The following is a 24,096-nucleotide window of genomic DNA, read 5'->3' on the forward strand; positions in this document are numbered from 1 at the left end:
ACTTTTTGAAGGAGAATTTGCAGCCTTTCAATGATGAAAAAATTCTATTAATATATTATATATTAAAATATATTAAATACTAAGCAGTATATATTTATATATTGTATTAGTACATAATTAGAAATTAATAATAAATAATAATTAATACATAATTAGAAATTACTATTAATGATATTAACAATAATTGTATAATTATATATAATATTACTACATTATATATTAAAATACATTATATACTAAGCAGTATATATTTATATATTATATTAGTACATAATTAGAAATTAATAATAAACAATAATAATTAATGCATTATTAGAAATTCTGTTAATAATATTAACAATAATTGTAAAATTATATATTATATTAATATAGTATATATTAAAATACATTAAATACTAAGCAGTATGTATTCATATATTATATTAGTACATAATTAGAAACTAATAATAAACAATAATTAATACATAATTAGAAATTACTATTAATGATATTAACAATAATTATATAATTGTGTATAATATTAATTGTATATAATATTAGTTGTATATAATATTAAAATACATTATATACTGAGTAGTATATATTTATATATTATATTAATACATAATCAGAAATTAAACATAAATAATAATAATTAACACATAATTTGAAATTCTATTAATACTATTAACAAGAATTGTATAATTATATATGATATTAATATATTATAGATTAAAATACATTATATAATAAGTAATATATAAAATTATAAAAAATAAAATTATATAAATTATATAAAATTATACAAAATACTTATATATTATAGATTAAAATAAATTATGTAATAAGTAATATATAAAATTATAAAAAATAAAATGACATAAATTATATAAAATTATATAAAATATTTATTTATTATAGATTAAAATACATTATATAGTAAGTAGCATATACTTATATATTATATTAATATATAATACATTATATTAAAATGTATTGTTTATAATTTTTATAATGTATTATATATAATAATTAATATATATACATTAATATATATAATGTAATATATAGATATAGATGGATATACAGGAAAATATATACAGGAAAAATAGATATATAGGAAAATATACACCAGAAAAATATTTATATACACAGGAAATAGGTATAAAGGAAAATATATACAAGAAAAATAGATATACAGGAAAAATAGATATACAGGAAATAGATACACAGGAAAATATATACAGGAAAAATAGATAGATAGAAAAATATATACAGGAAAAATAGATATACAGGAAATAGGTCTACAGGAAAATATATACAGGGAAAATAGTTATAAGGGAAATAGTTATACAGGAGAAATATTTATATATAAAGGAAAAATATATATACAGGAAACAGATATACAGGAAAAATATTTATATATACAGGAAAAATAAATATACAGGAAAGAGGTATACAGGAAAATATATACAGGAAAAATATACATACAGGAAATAGATTTACAGGAAAATTATTTATATATACAGGAAATTGGTATACAGGAAAATATATACAGGGAAATATATATACAGGAAATAGATATACAGGAAAATATATACAGGAAAAATAGATATACAGGAAAATATACACAGGAAAAAGATTTACAGAAAATAGGTATACAGGAAAATATATACAGGAAAAAAAATATATATACAGAAAAATAGATTTACAGGAAATAGATATAAAGGAAAAAATATATATACAGGAAATAGATATACAGAAAAAATACTTATATACACAGGAACTTGGTATACAGGAAAATATATACAGAAAACTAGATATACAGGAAACAAATATAGAGGGAAATATATATAGGAAAAATATTTGTATATACAGGAAATAGGTATACAGGAAAATATATACAGGAAAAATAGATATACAGGAAATAAATACACTGGAAAATATATATAGGAAAAATATATACAGGAATTAGATATACAGGAAAAAATATATATACAGGAAATAGATATATGGGAAAACATATACAGGAAAAATATATATAAGAAATAGGTGTACAGGCAAATATATACAGGAAAAATATTTATATATACAGGAAAATAGGTATACAGGAAAATATATACAAGAAAAATATATATAGGAAAATGTATACAGGAAAATAAGATAAACAGGAAATAGATATTCAGGAAAATATATATACAGGAAAAATATATTTATATATAAAGGAAATAGATATACAGGAAAATATATACAGGGAAATATATATAGGAAAAACATATACAGGAAATAGATATACAGGAAAATATATATAGGAATAATATATATAAAGGAAATAGATATACAGGAAAAATATTCATATGTACAGGGAATAGATATACAGGAAAATATATACAGGAAAAATAGATATACAGGAAACAGATATACAGGAAAACATACAAGGAGAATATATACAGGAAATAGATATACAAGAAAAAATATATACAGGAAAAATATATATACAGGAAAAAATATATATACAGGAAAAATATATATATATACAGGAAACAGATATACAGGAAAATATAAACAGGATAAATATTTATACAGGGAAATATATATAGGAAAAATATATACATGAAAAATAGATATACAGGCAATCAAACTCATTCCTGAAGTGTCATTAATCATCATTTTTTTCGTGTCATAAGAATGGGAACAACAAAAGGCCACGGGGAAAAATATTGTTTGAAGCCAGCAGAAGATGTGCTGAAGAATTTAATTTCGATTTAATTTAATCTCTCTAATTGCCAGGATGGAAATAAAGTGCAAGTTTGTCACATTTTCTCTCTGAATCTCTCAGGTGCCCTTAAAAAAAAAGACATTTTTCATCGTGCACTGGCAGAGATTTCGACATAAAAAATAGAGTTTATGCCACTAAATGTCATAAATCCCGAGGGCTGCTGAAAAAAGGAGGTAATATTCCATAACACTAATTTATAAAGGGCCAAGAATTCTGACTTGTGTCCATAAAGGAGCTCAATTGACACAAAAGGGGTGATAAATAAAATAAATAAGTGGCAGAGGTGCAAAATTTCAAATTTGCTGAGCTTAAATTTCTCACTCCAGGGTTGATTTTCATTTAATGCCCAACAGCAATAATGACATTTTTGATATTGGTAATTATTATTATTGCAATTGCACAGAGGCCTGAGCCAAGAAAAGCAACTTTTCAGAGGGGGAGAGAGGAGAAAATTCAAGTTAATATTCTTAATTTTTCCTTTGTACAACCACTTAATTTTAGCTATTCCTGTGTCTTGCCCCTGCTCCATTTCCTTAATCTTTATTTTTTGATTTATTTTATTTATTATAAATAATATAAACATTATTATAACTATATTTATAAATAAATATATAAAAATATATATTTATATATAAAATGTACATAAATGTATATATTTGTATATAAATATATATTTATATAATATTATAATAATATAATATTATAATGTTAAAATCATAGATAAATATATAATGCCAATATTATAGTTATGTGTTAATTATTACTAATTATTATTAATTTCTAATTATGTATTAATATAATATATAAATATATACTGCTTAGTATATAATGTATTTTAATCTATGATATTATAATTGTAATATTATTCATTACATATAGATTATATAGATTATACTATTATAATTATATTTTCTCCCAATTCCTCCCCATTTTCTGTGGGTTTCATGCTGCTTTTCCTTTTTTATTTGGATTTTACTTCCTAAATTATAATGTAATTACAATTATAATATTATTTATATTTGTTATAAATAATTATAATTACAGTATTTTATTTATATTTATAAAATTTTGTTTATACTCATTAAAAATAAATATTTATCTATTTATTTTCCCATTTCATTCTGCATTTCTCACTCAGGGTAATCCCCAAACTGGTGGCCCTGGACTCGTATCCCTGCTCCCACTTCCCAGTGTTAATCTTTTTGGAATGCATTTATCTCCTTAATATCATCATTTCTAAAAATATTAATACTAATTTCTAAAAATATGAACTTATTTCTAAAAATATCTTCCCAGAGACAGGAATAATAATAATAAATTCTCCAATTTCCAGAGCTGGAAGGTCGTTAAAAAACACCTCTCAGGAGGTCACTTTGTCATCCCCCCGCCCTGGAACACAGGTAAATATAAATATAAGACACAGAGAAATATAAACTTTAGCTGTAAATATTTTTATTTATATAAATTTCTATTTTATTTATAGAAATATAATATAAATATAAATACAGATAAGTAATGTTGCACCTATTCTGTGTTGTCATCACCCACATTAATATTCATTCTCAGGAGAACTCAATTAATACTCAGATATTTTTTCCCCCTAAGAAAGCACTTAAATCTCTTTCTTATTTCTTGTTTCTCCTTGCCCACAAAATGACATTTTTCTGCCTCTCGTTATTTTAGAGGTTTTGGTGCTACTTTTTGTGCCTTTTCCAGCTTTTTTCTCCTGATTCCTCCGTATTTTCTGTGGGTTTGGTGCTGCTTTTCCTTCTTTATTTAGCTTTTCCTTCCTAAATTCATCCTTTTCTATTTAGCTTTCCCTTCCTAAATTCATCCTTTTTTATTTAGCTTTTCCTTCCTAAATTCATCCTTTTCTATTTAGCTTTCCCTTCCTAAATTCCTCATTTCCTGGGGAAGTTCATCCAGAGGGAAAGGACTTGGCACAACATTCTCAGCATCTCCCTTTTCCCCCTGTCCCTCTGTTCCTTCCCTGGTTAATTAACAGGGGTTAATTAGACAAATTAATGTCCATCACACAAATCCAACAGCAAACATTTCCATGGGACATCATTGCTCCTTTTCCCTACAATAATTAAATTTATCTCTAGAACTTAATATATATACAGGAAATAGATATATAGAAATATATATACAGGAAAAATATATACAGGAATTATTTATTAAATATATAACAGGATATATATATATATTTATATATAATATACAATATTATATATTATATAATATATATATTATATAATATATACTATATATTGTATATAAACATATAAATATATATGATATATAAATAAATAATATGAAATATATAAATATTTATTTATTATTATTATGTATATAATATATTTATATATCATATACATAATACATTTATATATTATACATATTTATATTTATATATTTATATTTATATATTTATATTTATATACTTATATATTTATATATCTATATATTTATAAATATATTTATAAATACATATTTATATATAATATATATTTATAATATAGGAAAATATTTATATATTTTATAAAAATATAAATATTTTATATATTATATTGTTAATATAATTGTTAATAATAATAACAATATTAACTATATATACTGTTAATAACATAAAAAATTCTTACAACCCCATCCAGAACAAGAAGCCACCCAATAAATAAATTAACCAAAGGAATTTTTTTCTCCTGGAGCAGGTTCTGGAAGTCATTTCTCCCAAGATTCAAGCTCAGGAAAAAACCTGATCCCTCTTGTATCAAGAATATATGATATTAAAATATAATTTAACCAAGGATCCGAGTGTTGCTCTTGAGTCACAGCAACATTAGTTGTGATTTTTATTTTTTTTTTAGGCTTTTTTTGCATAAATTTTCCCTGCCTTGGAGCTCTCGGGAGGGGGTTCTTATGTCCAATATAATTTGGGTTATTTTAACTTTTAAAGGCTGAATTTGCCTCCTCCCCTGCAGGCATTCATCTGTTCAAATGCCACTGCAATGGTGCTGAAAGCTTTGGCAGGGGGAGAAAAATAGGAATTTTTTTCCTTTTTTTCCTTTTTTTTTCCTTTTTTTTCCTTCTTTTCTTGAGCTGGATTGGCCTCTCCCAAAAATGCTGGATCATCCAGGACACACAGTGGGAAATGTTGTATTTGAGGGAAATTTGTGCTGCTCAAGAGTAGGGAAAAAATTGGTGTGGTTTTTTTTTTCCTCCCTCACAATGCATTTAATGGGGGGGGTAATTTAGGGAAAAGTGGATCTGATTTCTCCTGGAACGTGGAGAGGGAAAACTTCCCCGAGCTGAAATCAGATGGAAATGTTCACTGCAGTGAAGGTCTCACCTTCTTGGGTGGAAAAAAACAGAGTTTAGGTGGATTTTCATGTTATTTAGGCTTTTTTTTTTAATATATGTGGTCATATTTGGATCCCTGATTAATTTAATCCTGTGCATTCCATGTTAATTTGGGACAGATACATCAGATAATCTCAGTGTTAATGGAAAGGGAACACAGAAATTATTCATTCCAGCTCCAGATTAAAAAAAAAAAAGGATAACACCTAGTCCTTCTCTTCAAACCATGGGGGTATTTTTGGCTATTAATACAAAATTTACTCAGAGATGGAACTGTAAAAATGTGGGGGTGTTAAAACCATATTTCCTTGAAAATTATGGAAAATTGCAGCATTCCCTTTGGGCCATTCCTTCCTTCTCACTCCTGTCTCCTGCAAGTTTCGATGGATTTTCATGTTATTTTTTCATATATATGGTCATATTTGGATCCCTGATTAATTTAATCCTGCGTATTCCATGTTAATTTGGGACAGATGTATCAGATAATCTCAGTGTTAATGGAAAGGGAACGCTCCTAACACAGAAATTATTCATTCCAGTTCCAGATTAAAAAAAAAAAAGGATAACACCTACTCCTGCTCTTCAAACCATGGGGGTATTTTTGGGTATTAATACAAAATTTACTCAGAGATGGAACTGTAAAAATGTGGGGGTGTTAAAACCGTATTTCCTTGAAAATTATGGAAAATTGCAGCATTCCCTTTGGGCCATTCCTTCCTTCTCACTCCTGTCTCCTGCAAGTTTTGATGGATTTTCATGTTATTTAAGCTTGTTTTTTTAATATATGTGGTCATATTTGGATCCCTGATTAATTTAATCCTGCGTATTCCATGTTAATTTGGTACAGATATATCAGATATTCTCAGTGTTAATGGAAAGGGAACACAGAAATTATTCATTTCAGCTCCAGATTAAAAAAATATGGATAATACCTACTCCTGCTCTTCAAACCATGGGGGTATTCTGGGCTATTAATACAAAATTTACTCAGAGATGCAACTGTAAAAATGTGGGGATGTTAAAACTGCATTTCCTTGAAAATTATGGAAAATTGCAGCATTCCCTTTGGGCCATTCCTTCCTTCTCACTCCTGTCTCCTGCAAGTTTAGATGGATTTTCATGTTATTTTTTCATATATATGGTCATATTTGGATCTCTGATTAATTTAATCCTGCATATTCCATGTTAATTTGGGACAGATATATCAGATAATCTCAGTGTTAATGGAAAGGGAACGCTCCTAACACAGAAATTATTCATTCCAGCTCCAGATTAAAAAAAAAAAAGGATAATACCTACTCCTGCTCTTCAAACCATGGGGGTATTTTTGGGTATTAATAAAAAATTTACTGAGAGATGCAACTGTAAAAATGTGGGAGGTGTTAAAACTGCATTTCCTTGAAAATTATGGAAAATTGCAGCATTCCCTTTGGGCCATTCCTTCCTTCTTTCCCTTTCCTGCTCTTGCTCCTTCCTTCTCACTGCTGTCTCCTGCAAGTTCAGATGGATTTTCATGTTATTTAAGCTTTTTCTTTTTAATATATATGGTCATATTTGGATCTTCCTTCTCAGTCCTGTCTCCTGCACTATCCCTGAGCCACGTTCCCTACGGATTTGTCCCTGCTCTGCCATGGAGCATCTCCTGGTGCTCTGTCCTTCCTCTCCTGGTGCTCTGTCCTTCATCTCCTGGTGCTTTGTCCTTCCTCTCCTGGTGCTCTGTCCTTCATCTCCCGGTGCTCTGTCCTTCATCTCCTGGTGCTCTGTCCTTCCTCTCCTGCTGCTCTGTCCTTCTTCCTCCTCTCCCTCCACTCCAGACCCCTCTTACTGAACTTCAATTTTTTGATTAAAACCAAATTTATCACGTGAAAGATCTCAAAACCTAAAGCAAGAAATGAGAAAGTGCCTCTCTGCCCCAGAAAACCAACGATAAAAACTCCCACCTAATAAGATCTGTGATGCCAAAAACCCATAAAAAACCCAATTAATACGTGATGACAACCCGGTTCTTAATAATTAACAACCCATTCCTGCTTTAGCCCAACTCAGCCCTGTAAATTCTGCCCTGCAAGGTTTGTAATTGTCTATTTTGTCCCTCTGATGGCGAGATTGATTGCCAATAAAAGGCAGATATTTGTTCAGGGTGTTTAAGCCGTGCCTGCTTTCATGTTTCCAACACCCGGCATAATTCAAGCCTTTTGAGGAAATGCAATTTTAAAAGGCACTATTTAGGAAAAACACACAATTACTTACAACTGGGGGTTTAATATATTGCTCTATTTTCTTTTTCTGCCCTCAGGAAACACTTCCCTCCTCGTGCTGTAACTCGGTGCTGAGGGATGGAAGGAGCAAAGACTCCGACTTATTCGGCTCTTCAGATCCCGCTAAATGAAAAATAATCACTTCCAACGGAGCGGGAACATCATAAGCTCCTTGTAACATATGCTTTAACAGACTATTATCATTCCAACAACCTTGCCATTAATTCCTTTCCCTGCCTGTCTGGGCAGAAAGGGAGCTCTGATTTTTCTCTGAATTCATCGAGGTGCTCCCGGAGCCGTCATTTCTCATCTCTGCTTTTGCCAGCGCATTTGTCAGGGCTGACACGGGGCTAGGAAACCTTCCAGCTCCTCAGGAGGGCTTGGAAAGCATGGAAAAGTGCCCCTGGGAGCCACTCAGGGAGCTGCCAGTCTGTGGAAGAGCGTTTTTAGCTCCTGGTGCTGTCACGGGGACGGGGACGCGGAGCCTCCAAAGCGCTTCCCGGCCCGGGGGCTTCGCGCTGGTACTCGGAGAGTCTGGGACAAAACGGGCTCCAGAGGGTGTGGATCATCAAAGCTTCGGTTCCAAGGCTCAGAGGGATCTTTGGAATGATCAGCCCTGGCAGTGTCAGGGAATTACAGACCCAGAGAGAGCCCTGGGCTGGAAGGAACATTAAAGATCATCCAGTTCTGATCCCAGACACCTCCCACCAGCCCAGGTGGCTCCAACCTGGCCTTGGACACTTCCAGGGATCCAGGGACAGCCACAGCTTCTCTGGGAATTCTATTCCAGTCCCTCCCCACCCTCCCAGGCAGAAATTCCTTCCCAATATCCCACCTATCCCTGCTCTCTGGCACTGGGAAGCCATTCCTATGTCCTGCTCCTCCATCCCTTATCCCAAGTCTCTCTCCAGCTCTCTTCCAGTCTCCCTTCCTGGCAGCACATCCCTACTTTGGGAATCCCCCCCATTCCATCCAGAATTCAGATTTTTTAGTCATAATTTTCCAAGGAGACAACCCCACCAGCCTATTTTTGATCTTATTTCTCCTGCCTGGGGCCTTTGGCCTCTGTTTTTTTTTTCCTACCTGACAAGACTCCAGTGACCCATCCCTGAGCCCTCCCCATGGCAGGGCAGTGTCACAGCTCTGGAAATCCCAAAATACATTCAACAACATATTAATTATCCTCTGGGAGACCCACCCTGACATTCTGGACCCTGAAAAAGGCCACTTGAAGGAATTCTTTTTAAGATTGACTTGGGTATTCAGAGATAAGCTGAAGTGGTGCTGTTATTTAGGGAGGGGTTTTTGTGCCACCAGAAAAAATCCCACTGGGAACTATTTTTTCGTTTTGGAGAAGAACCTCTGGAAAGCCCTGTGTGTGTCCTGCCAACATTTTTTCCCTTGTCATGCAGCAGTTTTCCCTGGACCATATTCCTTCATTTTACCTACTCGTGGAAGACAGGGTCCAAAGCCTGGTGAAATTAAAATATAAGATGTTCCCACCTCTCCCCCACCCACTGATCCCATTGCAATGTCATGGAAAGGGGGGAGATCAGCCTGACATGATGCCATGTTGGATCTTCCCTTCCTTCACATCTCAGGGACCTTCTCACTCCCTAAAATCACCTGGAAGACAGTTGGACTCAGGTGGGGGTTGGTCTCTTCTCCCAAGTGAAAAGTGACAGGACAAAACTTCCCTCCTGCCTTTAGCCTGTGCCTGTTTCCTTATTTTATTTCTCTTCTGATCATCCTTTATGTTTCATTTTATTTGTTTTATTCTTTGAATTGGATTTGCTTTTATTTGCTTCACTCTCTGAATTTTGTTGGATGAGAAGGTTGGTACCCAATGCTGGTGCTGGGCCACGAAGGCAAAAAATCCTTTTTTGGGTGTTTTTATTGCTCACAGGGAGTGATTTGGACACCACACAAAGCCAGGAGGCAGAAATATTCCACATTTTCTCCTTCTGAGAGAGGCCCTTTATTTATGGGACACTCTGGATGTGCTGGATGGAGAAATCTGTGGTGCTTCAAGCAAGAATTATCCACCTCTTTTCTGTTTGCCACCTGTTTATTTGTTCCAAGTTGGGTGGAGGGATCAGGAAAAGCTCCAAATTCCAGCCACAGACACCTGGACTCAGGAGGCCTAAAAAAACAATGAGGAAATTCATATATAAAGAGAGGGAAAAGCACATTTCTTCTGCTTGCTCTCCTTTTGAAGTGTCTCTGCTGAAGTCATCATCTGGCTGAGTGAACTGGGATGGTTTTATGCCCTTCCCTTTTGATTTAAGAATTGAATCTAAAGCGAGTAAGAAAAGATCTATATTTTTTAATAAAAATCCCCCCCTTGCTCCTGCTTTATTTATGAGCTCTTGCAATTCCTGCTGATCCACGGGCTCGTCTCCAGCCTCAGCCACTTTTAGTCTCTTCAGCACATCTCAAATCAGCAGCCTGGTGTTAAAACAGTTTTGCTGAGTCCCCCTGAAAGTTGCCTAAAAAATCAGCTTTTATCCCTGGGATTTCTTCGGGGAATTAGAAGCAAGGAAAAGAAAGATGCAGAAATACCCCAAGCCCACAGTTGTTCCCTGTAATAAGCCCTTTGAAAGTATTAACCTTTAGCTGCCTGATCTATTTATTGACTGTTGCTCCCTGGATTTGCTGGATGGAAAGATGGAAAGCTCTGGACACTCCCCCTGCTGCTTTGGGAAGAGGAAGAGATGAATTCCCTGTTTCCAGCCTCCACATCCACTCAAATCTCCCCTCCAGCTCTCCCCAAGCACTTGGAGATAAACCTGTTTGGGGGCTGCTTTGTCCTCCTGCTGAAAAGGGAGTCGTAAATCCTGGCATTCCCATCATTTCAGGGATGTAAATCCTGGCATTCCCATCATTTCAGGGATGTAAATCCTGGCATTCCCATCATTTCAGGGATGTAAATCCTGGCATTCCCATCATTTCAGGGATGTAAATCCTGGCATTCCCATCATTTCAGGGATGTAAATCCTGGCATTCCCATCATTTCAGGGATGTAAATCTGCAACAACCCCCATTTTCCAGCAGAGGTGGGAATGGCAAACCCTTTGGTCATGGTTTGATCGTGATCCGTGCCTGGAATTGGGTTGTTACAATAATTTCCTGCTATTATAAGTTGGTTTTTCTTACAGGAAAACAGGGATATCTCTCAAACAATTCAGATTCCCAAGGTGTGACAGCCCACTGCAGTCAGCAAACTGTCCCCTTTCCAGTGTGGGGGGGCACTGCATGTTCTTTAATGTTAAAAACTATATGGAATTAAGGATTCTAATAAACAACCTGTTGTAGATACATCACAATGCACATTTCTCACGTTCTTTCCTCACAGGGTTACTCCATTTTAGAATCACAGAGTGGTAGAATAATTAGGGTTGGAAAAGCCTTCCAATCAAGGGTGGAAAACACCTTCAAGATCATCAAGCCCAGCCCTCCCCCAACAAGAAGATCACACAAAGCACAATCAAAGCCCTTTTCCACAAAACCAGACTGTCATTAAAACATGTATTAAATACACAAATTACAGCTCCACTTCAGCTTCTCTCTGAAGGACCCAAGTGCAGCAATTCCTAGAAGTGGCCCTTTTCAAATTCCAGAGTGTCAGGCCAGGTCTCCCACAGGATAATTAATGTATTGCTGAATGTATTTTGGGATTTCCAGAGCTGTGACACTGCCCTGCCATGGGGAGGGCTCAGGGATGTGTCACTGGAGCCTTGTCAGGTAGGAAAGGAAAAATAGAGGCCAAAGCCCCAGGCAGGAGAAATAAGATCCAAAATAGGCTGGTGGGGTTGTCTCCTTGGAAAATTATGAATTATGAATAAAAAATCTGAATTATGGATGAAATGGGGGGGATTCCCAAAGTAGGGATGTGCTGCCAGGAAGGGAGACTGGAAGAGAGCTGGAGAGAGACTTGGGATAAGGGATGGAGGAGCAGGACATAGGAATGGCTTCCCAGTGCCAGAGGGCAGGGATAGGTGGGATATTGGGAAGGAATTTCTGTCTGGGAGGGTGGGGAGGGGCTGGAATAGAATTCCCAGAGAAGCTGTGGCTGCCCCTGGATCCCTGGAAGTGTCCAAGGCCAGGTTGGAGCAACCTGGGCTGGTGGGAAGTGTCCCTGCCCATGGCAGGGGGTGGAACAAGATGCTCTTCGAGGTATCTTCCAACCCCAACCATTCCATGATTCCATGTCTTTCCCGGGATTCCCAAACCCTCCTTGCAGCAGGAGAGGATGGAATTGTCTGTGGTGACTCCTCTCCTTGTGACACTTGGGCAAACCCAGAGCCCTTGGTTCTTCTCCAGCCCAAACTTCAGCACTTTTGGAGAAGCTTCTCCACGAAAAAAAAAAAAAAAAAAGCCTGGAAAAAGGCAAACATCTCATTTTTCTGGATTAAATCCATCTGCCCTCCTGCTACAGACCCTGCTCATAAAATATCCTAAAAGGTGATGGATTCCAGCTCTCTCCAGGAAGGGAATTAGCAGCAAATGCTGCCCAAGGGAGCAGCTTTGGGGTTATTTCTGGAAGTTAAAATCCTTCCAGGCAGCTGGAAATGCTGAATTATTTGTCTTGCAGCTGGAAATGCTGAATTATTTGTCTCATCAACGTCCCCGAGGTGCGAAAGGAAACAGCAGAGAATTATGATGGGAAACTCAGCTCCTGGGGAATGACAGAGAGGAAATAATGAGAGAATTTTATCGGTAGATATTCCTGAAAAATGGGGCTGAATAAAGCAGGAACTGCTCGTGTGGCACATTCTCACCCCTCTGACCCACTATTAAATCAATTAAAAAAAAAAAAAAACAAAGAAAAAAATAAAAGTGTTTTTTAAGAGGTTTGGGTTTGAAGAACTGGGGGAGAAAAATTCCTTCCCTTGACCCCATTTCCAGCAGGGTACTCACTCCAGATGTTGAGGAAAACCACTGTAGTGTGTGTATATATATATATATATATATATATTCCATAATATATTTATGGAATTGGCTTCTCAATAATTGAAAAGGTTCGGCGTTTCAAGTGGAAGTGTGCACTCAAATCAAGCAAAAAAACAAACAGCTAAAAGGTAATAATTTCCTATTTATATTAAAAATGCAGGGGGTTTTATTCCCTTTTTATTACAGCAGCGCTTGCAAATCACTGCAGAGCAGGAAAATCCACTTGTGTGAGGCTTTCCACTGAAATGGAACGTGATGGCCCAGGAATTGAAAGGGTTTTTATTGGAAACAACCTCAGCATTTCTTCCCTCTGCTCCTCAGCAGAGAGGGGTTTTTTTCCAGCATTTAACGCCACCTCTCATCAAACCTAAAAACCTGCACCCTGACAGCTCTTTGAGGGCACCTGCACCTGGGTTTAGAGGAACCTTTTAATGCAAAACCTCGGAGCAAAGTTCAGGAGTTTAAAACTTTTTTTTTTTTAAATGTCATTAACAAGGGACTGGTTTTATTTATAGAAGGATTTGGGAAACAGAAGCTACTTCTGGGTTTTATTTATAAAAAGATTTGGGAAATAGGAACTATTTCTGATTTTTTTTATGAAAGGATTGGGAAACAGGAACTATTTCTGGGTTTTATTTATAGAAGAATTTGGGAAACAGGAACTATTTCTGGGTTTTATTATTAAAGGATTTGGAAACAGGAACTATTTCTGTTTTTTTTAACGAAAGGTTTGGGAAACAGGAACTATTTCTGGGTTTTATTATTACAGGGTTTGGGAAACAGGAATTATTTCTGGGTTTTATTTATAGAAGGATTTGGGAAACAGGAACTATTTGTAGGTTTTATTTATAAAAAGATTTGGGAAAAAGGAACTATGTCTGATTTTTTTTATAAAAGGATTGGGAAACAGGAACTATTTCTGGGTTTTATTATTAAAGGATTTGGGAAACAGGAACTATTTCCTCCCTTCCTGGACAGGCTGGTGAGAGGCTGTGATGGAACCCAGACAGGACTAAAATGGAAATGAGCTCCAGCAAATCTTTCCTTTTTAATTAGAATAATTGTTTTGCTGCCTTTCTTTACATCCAGCCTATGGGTAAGTAAATTAAAATTAAAGGGGATGTGATTCAAATTGGATTTATTGGGCTCTCTGAGCCTCAATTCGGTTTTCATCTTAATTAGAGCTACAAAGTAAACAAGCAAAATGTGTCATAACGACTTAACACGTTAGGGGGGTGATCAATCTGGTGCTCAGAGAACACTGCCACGATTTAGGGGGAAAAAAAAGCTTTCTCCCTTTTAACCAACCATGGATTTGTGGATCTTGATGTCCCAGGAAAAAAACCCACAGCTGTTTTTTCCCTGGGAAATGGGACAGCCCTGGGTCAGTGTGGATGGTGAGGGTAAATCTAATTTGGGGAATTTTTGTCCCAATGAACCAGATAATTAACTTCAATAAACCAAAATGAACTCCTTTTCTGGCTGCTGCCAAAATGCAGGAGGGCCAATACCCAGCTGGGATCTCCAGGTTCTCCCTGGGGGAGGCAGGAGCTGGGCTGGGATCTGGGAGCTCAATTCCTTTGGAAGCTGCTGGGAATCAGAGCTGGGATTCACTGGAGGCAGGACAGTGGGAATGGTGAGGGGGAAAACCCCTCAGAGGGAGAGGGGAGGTGCTGATTCCCAGGGAGATTTTTGGGGTAAACAGGATCAGGGTATCCCTTAAACCTGGATGTCCCTCCCTGGTCACCGTGAGGGGCAAACACACTAATTATAATAAATCAAGGAATATAATAATTAATCCCTGTTTTATCCTAATGCTGGACTGGCCACTTTAGGCTGGGATTTATTTCCAGTTCTGCTTGAGGGTTGTGTCAGAGTCAGGGGGAAAAAAGGCCTGAGGGATTCCCTAAAAATTCCCTATAAACTCAATCCAAGCTGGAGGAAGACACACAGGGTGGAAGCAAAGGATCAGGAGGAGCCATAAAATCATGGAATCATTAAGGTTGGAAAAGACCTTTAAGGTCATCAAGTCCAACCATCCACCCAGCACCAGAAAATCATGTCCTAAAGTGCCACATCCACACGTTTTTTAAACTTTTCCAGGGGTTCCGACCTCTCTGACAGTGTCAAAGTGGCAAGGAAGAGATGGAAAAGGGTTGGAATAAGCATTAAAGGCCAGATCTTCCAGGAGAGAGAGGGGTTTTTAATTCGTGAAGTGTTTTATAAAACAATGAAATGTTAATAAAGCTTGGTTTCAGTTCTATTTGTTGCATTTATTTTCTGTTCTTACGGGATAAAAAGAAGCAAAAGAGAGAAAAATGAACAGCAAAAAAAAAATAAAAGGGACAAAAATGCCAAATCACAGAAAATAAGAAGTTAAGAAACTATTTCTTAAATGCTTGAAACGAAAATGAGAATGGAACCTGAGTTTTCTTTTCTGGCACATTAAAAAAAAAGTGATTTTGCAAATGTTAATTCTCTCTGGTAACTCGTTGTGGGTGGTTTGTTTTTTCCCCAGCTCTGATCACGCCCCAGAGGACACACAGAGTTGTGCCAGGGAATGAGAAGAGTCAAGAATATCGAATTTCCCACCTGGTGTGGAGATAAAATGAAGCTTTTGGACAATTCTAACAAAATAACCACGTGTGGTTATCGAGCACTCGTGTTCTTGGGGAAGAAAATATCATTTTCAAGTGGTACAAACAGAGTTTCTTCCCCAAAGTACCTCAGAATAAGCATTTTCCAAGAGGTGGCTCCAGAAAACAAGACAGGGAAGTAAAGAATCGTAAAATTCCCGGATGGAATTCCAGGAGGGAGCTGAGCCCAGGGCAGCAATACTGCTGTGGGAAACCTCTTTCTGCTCAGGACCCTTCAGTGATGGGGGGGGAAAAAAGATCAAAAAATAAAATTTGTCACTGTCTCTCATGTTGAACACAAAGCACAGCAAAGACACCAATTTTAGGAATAAATAATCACCAAAGAAAAACCAGGAAAACCTGCAATATTTTACAAAGATGAGCAGAGGAGGAAGCTGCTCTGGCAGGAGGTGTCCCTTCAGGGAAGGAGATGATCTTTAACATCCCTTCCAACCCAAACCATGGACAATTCCATGAAAATAACAGGTTAATTCAATATATTCCAGCAGTATCACCATTAATACACCCACAAGCAAGCAGAGCTTATCCCCAAACACCACAGGCTTAACCCCTGGAATGGCATTTTAAGCCAGGATTATCTCTACAAATTGCCACTTTATCCCTTCCCATCTTCTCAGCTCCTTTTCACTCGAGGGGTTGGAGGCCACAAATTTGTTGAGCTCCTCCTAAACCTTTTGAGCTCCTCCTAAACCTTTTGAGCTCCTCCTGAACTGAGCTTTTGAGCTTTGCTCCCCAGACTATTCCCAAGGAGCTGAACCTGAGCTGTCCCAGGGGGAATGACTGATGACCTTTTCCCAGCCAGAGCATCCTCTGGTTGGTTTATCCCACATTTTCCTCCTTAAAGAGAAAACTTGGGGAACAGCAAGTAGGAAAAAAAAAACCCAAAACAGATCCATGACAAGACTTTGCAGAAGTTATTTTAATTTGGAGCTGAGAAGGGTATGAACACCTGATTTTATTACTCGGATTCTCTGGGGAGTTGGGCAGAATTGCTTCCAGGCAGAGCTGGAAATGAATGTTTGGATACACAGAAACTAATGTAAAAAATACACACTGGACACAGTTCTCAAGTGCCTTCAGTTGGGGTCTAAATTCTGGCACAATTCCCCTCCTGTCACCACCTCCAGGCTCCTGCCATGGAGTCCCTGCAATAAGAAGGGAAAGTCCTCCTGCAATCCATGCTGGACCAGGGAGAGGATCCAACATCTGGCAGGTCCTGACAGGGGTGATACATCTCCCCAAAAACGTGGTGTCCCTCCTGAGCTCCATCCTTCCCAGCTGAGCTCTCCATCCCATCCCACCCCAGCAAACCTTTCACTCTTTCCCGAGGGGAAAAAGTGAGGCAGCAGCTCCAAGTACCTCCTTTGTTCGGGGCTTTGCTGAGCTTCAGGTTCCTACAAGGAAGCAAAAACACCTTCCAAGGAGAATCTTAGGAAAGATGCTGGAAAAAGTCACTAAAATGTCCTGGAACCTCCGGGGTTTCCAGGTCTGGAATATTGTGCTGCAGGGAAAGAGGGGAGGGAAGGTGGGAAGCTGGAAGCAAAGCAGCCCGAGGAGGTTAATTAGGAGTTTGTAATCAGCCTGCTGATAATTTGCTGTCTTTACTTGATAAATCTCAAGCAAGGCCATGCAGAGCCCTCCCAGGAGCTCTGATGGGGCTTCTGGCCCAGTGTCAGGTCCAGAACTCAGGATAACTGGGAATCTTCAGCCTTTACAGAATTGCCTTAAAGTTTGTCCAAAAACCTCATCCAAATTCTGAACCCATCCATCCATCCCCGAATTATTCTGTGTTTTACTGCTGCAGTTTAACTCTCACCCCTGCCATGGAGCATCGCTGTTCTTTTTTAGGAATGCTGTAAGGGAACAATATTTCATCTGATTGTTTCATTTCTTTATGGACTCGCTGTCCATCTGCTCGAGGTGCTGTGAGGATAAAACAGGCAAGAAAATTCCATGTTCAGACGTGAGCAAAATGCAGCAGTGAAACTCAGGCTAATCCAGAAAACAGACTAATTCCATTCCCTTTTCCTGTCTGTAACACCCCATATTCATATTACCACAGGTAATTCCACAAGGAAATAATTCAGATCTTGGAGGTTTTCCCTCTTTTTTTCCCAGAGAAATGCACCCCTTTTCCCTGCTGACTGTTACACTTCAGTACCTGGGGCAGGGATGATTCCAAGGGGCCACAGATGATTCCAAAGTGAGCAGGAGCAGCAGAAGGAAATAATTTGGATATTGAATTTTTCCTCTCTTTTTCCCAGAGAAATGCACCCCTTTGCCTTTCTGTTCCACCCCATATCCACGTACCTGGGGCCACAGGTAACTCCACAGGCAGCACAAGGAAATAATTCAGATATTGGATTTTTTTTTCCCCTCTTTTTCCCAGAGAAACCCCAACGGACACGAAGCGATGAGCAAAATGTATCAGGATTTATCAGGTGGAATGAAGGCTCCTGAGACACATGGTCAGTCCTGGAAGCTCCCAGTCTTCCCAAGGGATTGCAGGGCTTGGGGTTCCTCATCCCCAGAGCCAACAGGCAGCACGTGGGGCTGAGACCAGACCAGGGCACTGCAGAAATCGGGTGTTCGTGGCACTTTGGGACCTTAAATTCCAGCTCTGGAGAGTGGATAATTCAGGAATTAGGGTCCAGCTTTAGCATTAATGCACTTCTCAGTCGTGGTCCCCTTGGAAGGCACCACGGAGAGGGGAGCAGATGGAGCAGGATGCTCCAAGAATGGGAAAAAATCTGCTCCTCCCCCGAACAGGGAGCCAGAGGAACATCTACCAGTGGGTCTGAACTGCCTTCTGCAGGAAAAAACCTGCACATCCTCCCTCCTGGTGTCCTGCCAGAGGATTTCTGGGGAAGAGAGAAGGTCAGGGATCACCTGAACCCCAAGTTTTCTGGAAGATCTAAAGCTGTTGGAGCGGCCAAAGGGGGACACGAGGATGGGGAAGGGTCTGGAGGGGCCATGGGAGGAGCAGCTGAGGGCACTTGGACCTGTGTGACAGGGACAGTACCCAGGGAAGGGCTGGAGCTGTGCCAGGGCAGGGTCAGGTTGGATCTCAGGAAAAGGTTCTTCCCCCAGAGGGTGGTTGGCACTGCCCAGGCTGCCCAGGGCAGTGGGCACGGCCCCACGGCTGCCAGAGCTCCAGGAGGGTTTGGATGATCCTCTGGGGCACAGGGGGGGATTGTTGGGGTGTCCTGGGCAGGGACTGAGGTTGGACTGGGTGGTCCTTGGGGGTCCCTTCCCACTCAGAACGTTCCATGATTCCCTGATCTCCCTGCTTCCAGCAATCAGCTGTTTAAGGCAATTCCAACTCGGCATTTTTAACTCACCCCTCGGGACCCCCCTGCTGTGAACACGGATAATCCTGCCTGAAAACAGGTCTATTTTGGGAAACCTGCCCTGACAATAAAGCTGGAATTTAATTATTTATTGCACATTCCCCTGCTTTCAGGAGCCTGAGTTTCCCTGGACTCAGCATTTCCAAGGAGAGTCACCAGACCATTCCAGCTTGGGAACAAAGCTGCTTCTCCTCGTGTTTGGAGGGTTTTTTGCTCTATTTGCTGGGTCAGAGCTGCAGCAGTTTTTGTGCTCAGCACTGAGAACTGGGCTCGGGGCAAGACTTACCTGGTAAAATGGAGAAGGGTTTATTCCTCCTTAGTGCTCTTTCCAAATCCTTGGGCACATTGCTGTAAAGAAAAAAAAGGATTATGAGGCTGCAGTGGAGTATTTGCTGTAATTCCTGCCCATACATCACATTCTTTCTCACATTCTTTCCTAACAGGGTTAGAGTCCTGATGGGACTCTCTGGTGCCTTCCCACACTCAGCCATTCACTGTCCCCTCTCCCAGGTTGGTGGCCCTGGACTGTCCTAGGAGTGGCCACCACCCACACCTTGCCAGCCTGAGGATGGGAATTGTGCAAAAGTAAAAGGCTGGAAATAATTCAGTTAAAAATGTGATTTTAAAAAATTTTATTTTTTAAATAATATATTATACATACATATATTTATAAATATTATTATATATGAATATATAATAATATAAAATACATAATAGGTCCCTCTGGGGGGATGGGAAAGGGGTGAGGTGCCAGCCTCAATATTTTGGTGTGAGGTGCCAGCCTGGGCTCCTTTGGTTCCCAGGGCTGCCAAAATGAGGCAGTTACTGCTGATCCTCAACCCAGAGGTCCAGGAGGGCAGTGAACCGGAATAAAGGGATTATCCTTTTGCTCTGGGATCAGCTTTAGAGGGAGTGAGAGGGGCAGGGAGCACTGCCCTGCTCTCCTGGATGGTGGCCAAGGTGCTGAAAGGCTTTTAGACACTGTCACTGTATCCAGCACCTCTCCAAAGCCAGGCAGGGATGCAGCAGAAACAAGGAGAGTCCTCTCCTCCAGCCCAGACACACATTCCAGCCCGGCACTGAGCCTGGAATGCTCACAAGCCCGGAATGGAAGTGCTTGTCCATCAGCCAGGATTAAATCCCTGTCTCTGACAGGAGGGCTGGGGCTGGAATGGCCACATTTCCTGGCACCGGCTGCTGCTTCTCACCACAAAAATCCGGGTCCAGACGAGTTCCCAAGGAGCTTTCCAGGGGAGAAGCATCAGTCAGGCTCAGAACATCAGCCTGCAAACAGCAAATATCAGCCAGGAGGAGCAGGGGGGGCAAACACGGCATTCCCACTCCCTGGAATGTCTCAGGGGCTCCTGAGCATCCAAATCCGAGCTGCAAACACCCAAATTCCTTCCCTTCCCTTCCCTTCCCTTCCCTTCCCTTCCCTTCCCTTCCCTTCCCTTCCCTTCCCTTCCCTTCCCTTCCCTTCCCTTCCCTTCCCTTCCCTTCCCTTCCCTTCCCTTCCCTTCCCTTCCCTTCCCTTCCCTTCCCTTCCCTTCCCTTCCCTTCCCTTCCCTTCCCTTCCCTTCCCTTCCCTTCCCAAACCTTCCCAAACCTTCCCAAACCTTCCCTTCCCAAACCTTCCCTTCCCAAACCTTCCCTTCCCAAACCTTCCCTTCCCTTCCCAAACCTTCCCTTCCCAAACCTTCCCTTCCCAAACCTTCCCTTCCCAAACCTTCCCTTCCCAAACCTTCCCTTCCCAAACCTTCCCAAACCTTCCCTTCCCAAACCTTCCCTTCCCTTCCCAAACCTTCCCTTCCCAAACCTTCCCTTCCCAAACCTTCCCTTCCCAAACCTTCCCTTCCCAAACCTTCCCAAACCTTCCCTTCCCAAACCTTCCCTTCCCAAACCTTCCCAAACCTTCCCTTCCCAAACCTTCCCAAACCTTCCCTTCCCAAACCTTCCCTTCCCTTCCCAAACCTTCCCTTCCCAAACCTTCCCAAACCTTCCCAAACCTTCCCTTCCCAAACCTTCCCAAACCTTCCCAAACCTTCCCTTCCCTCTCTCATTCCTCCTCCCTGGAATGTCTCAGTAGCTCCTGAGCACCCAAACCTGAGCTGCAACCACCCAAATTCCCTCCCTTCCCTCTCTCCCACCCACAGCCAGTTTATCCCCAGCATATTTACCGGGATGTTTATGGAATTCCAGTCCCTCTATGGAACACGAGGATTGAAACGGAGCAGACAGTCCAAAAACCCAACCAGTTAAAGCTATAAATGGGAAATATAATTTATATATCTATTATTTATATATAAAAATATAAAATTCTCACCATATAAGAGAGGGAAATGCCAGTTAAGGAATCTCAGCTCTGCCCAAACACCTCCACCCCGTGCAATGGAGGAATTCCAATTTTCCATGAGCACAACCACCTTCCTGAGGGTTTTATTCAGCTCTCCTTTAAAACTTCTGTGTTTTGTTCCACCCTCCCTTTCCCACCTGGAAAGCCCGCTGAGGGCAGGTCCATTTTCCCTGGATGAAAAGCAATCCCACATTTTGTGACCACTCCGACTCCCAGGATTTTTTATCATTTCCCACTGTGTGTTTTTCTATGGGAAACATTTACATGGATATTTAGCACAATTATTTATTCTGGAGCCCGGAGCAGAGAGAAAGCTGATCTATTTATCTAAAAAAAAATTCATTTTCCCAGCTGAGGCCCGGCTTCATAGAAGCAAATTGGTCATTTTATTTATTTAATTTTTCTTCTCAGCAGTTCCCAGGGATGTGAAATGACAAAACAATTCTGAGCACAAGAGACCTGTCATTATGCTCCTGCCAGAACTCCTGGCAGGGGGGGACTTTATGGAAATCCGTGCTCGGAGGTGGGTTTGTGATGGCAGAACACCCAAAATTATCCGGAATTTTCCCTGGAATACACTGCGAGTGTCCACGGATTGAATCCAGAGTTCTCCCAGAAGAGCCAGAAAATGCTAATTAAAATTCAATACTTTTTTCATTACCTTCACAAATGCAAATAATCTGCTCTAAACACTTGCAAATAAATGTTATTGATCCTTCTGAGCCAAAGAGCTCCAGCACTGTGGGACTCTCTTCCCACTTCCCAACATTCCCAGGTTGGTGCCACCACCCAAACCCTGCCAGCCTGAGGAGGGCATTGTGCAAAAGGGAAAGGCTGGAAAGATTTCAGTTAAAAATGTGATTTTAAAAAATTTTCTTTTTTTTAAAATTAATATAAATATATATTAAATATATAATATTTAATATATCATTAAAAATATAATATTTATTAATATATATTAAATATATAATACATATAATATTAAATATATATTTAATATATATTTATATATTTATATATAATTTATATATTTATATATAATATATTATATTTTTAATAATATTATATATTATAAATATATCATAATATATAAACGTATAATAATATAAACATTATATATAAATATATAATAAGAAATATAAATATATATAATATATTTATATAAATAATATAAATATATATGAATATATTTACAATATACATATTTATATAAATACATAATAATATAATGTATAAATACACAATAATATAATATATAATGTATTATATTATATATTATATATAAATATAAATTATATATTATATATAAATATATAATATAAAATATTATATATTCGTATATATATTTATATAAATAAGGAATACATATATAAAATATATAAATAATATATGGGAGGGAATCCATCACAAACCTGTTTGGAGCAGACTGAAAACGACATTTCAATAAACTGAAAGCCTTAATTTATTTATTTTCCTGTTTGGTGTAGAATCCCAGGCTGGGTTGGTTGGAAGGGATCTCAAAGCCCACCCAGTGCCACCCCTGCCCTGGGCAGGGACACCTTCCACCAGCCCAGGTTGCTCCAACCTGGCCTTGGACACTCCCAGGGATGGGACAAAGCCTGGGGAGCTACAGAAGGTTGGGGAAAGACCAAAAGGAGTCTTATCTTGTTCCAGGAAAAACCTCACATTGTGCGTGGAGAAAAATTTACAGGAGTAAAGAAAACAGAGCTTCGAAATCAAAATCTGACAATTTTCATGTAGATATTAAAAATTTCTAAATTATGGAAAGATTTATTAAAAAGGCCTGAAAGGTGCTGCTGCCTTGAATGAGCTTGTTCTAATTGAGTGGAGAATTCTGGGTGCCTGCTGGATCTCTGAGGTGTTTCACACAGAATCCCTGAGGCTGGAAAAGCCCTCCCAGCCCTGGATCCCCCCGTGCCCGATGCCCACCTTCCACCAGCCCAGAGCCCCAGTTAGAGACAGGCAGCACTCCCAAAAACCTCCCCAGCCATAAACCAAAACACTCCTGAGTTTTAAAAGTGCTTTGTGCAAAAATATTGGTATGCCCTTCAAAAGTTCCATTTTGCCCACTGTATCTTGTTCTACAGAAACTCCCGTTCCAGGAACACCGGGAAGATGAAGAGAGAAGAAAATGAAGTCCCAGGGGATGACAGGCATCTCTTGGTGTTCAGGAATTCCTCATGAGATGGTGTCTTCTTGCACTGATTCTTCCCCAAGGTGCACATTAAAGACAAAATGATGTGAGAATAAAGATATGGATGAATTGTGGAATCCCTGAGGCTGGAAAAGCCCTCCCAGCCCATGGATCCCCCCTGTGCCTGATGCCCCCCTTGTCCCCCAGCCCAGAGCACTGAGTGCCACGGCCAGGCCTTCCTGGGACACC

At 38.9% G+C, this 24,096-nt stretch overlaps 2 long non-coding RNA genes across 10 annotated transcripts in view; both read right to left on the reverse strand.

Moving 5' to 3' along the window:
• Positions 1-12,414: 12,414 nt before the first annotated feature.
• On the reverse strand, positions 12,415-22,574 carry LOC135416501 (uncharacterized). Of its 7 annotated transcripts, none has more exons than XR_010431596.1 (6): positions 21,517-22,574; positions 20,438-20,623; positions 19,626-19,687; positions 17,349-17,490; positions 16,058-17,134; positions 12,415-13,057 (listed from the first exon to the last, which is right to left on the reverse strand). It is a non-coding gene; the product is annotated as an uncharacterized LOC135416501 (long non-coding RNA). The 7 variants fall into 7 exon arrangements; XR_010431601.1 differs by having other exon boundaries at positions 12,420-13,057; positions 17,044-17,134; XR_010431600.1 differs by lacking the exon at positions 12,415-13,057 and having other exon boundaries at positions 15,585-16,201; positions 17,044-17,134.
• A 512-nt stretch (positions 22,575-23,086) lies between these two features.
• Positions 23,087-24,096, reverse strand: part of LOC135416511 (uncharacterized) — a 58,643-nt gene continuing 57,633 nt past the window's right edge. For all 3 annotated transcript variants that reach the window (XR_010431608.1, XR_010431606.1, XR_010431607.1), the window contains one exon: positions 23,087-23,914. This is a non-coding gene — a long non-coding RNA (uncharacterized LOC135416511). The remainder of the gene's footprint in view (positions 23,915-24,096) is intronic.

The sequence above is a fragment of the Pseudopipra pipra genome, chromosome 6, assembly GCF_036250125.1.
Source record: "Pseudopipra pipra isolate bDixPip1 chromosome 6, bDixPip1.hap1, whole genome shotgun sequence".
Taxonomy (NCBI): Eukaryota; Metazoa; Chordata; class Aves; order Passeriformes; family Pipridae; genus Pseudopipra; species Pseudopipra pipra.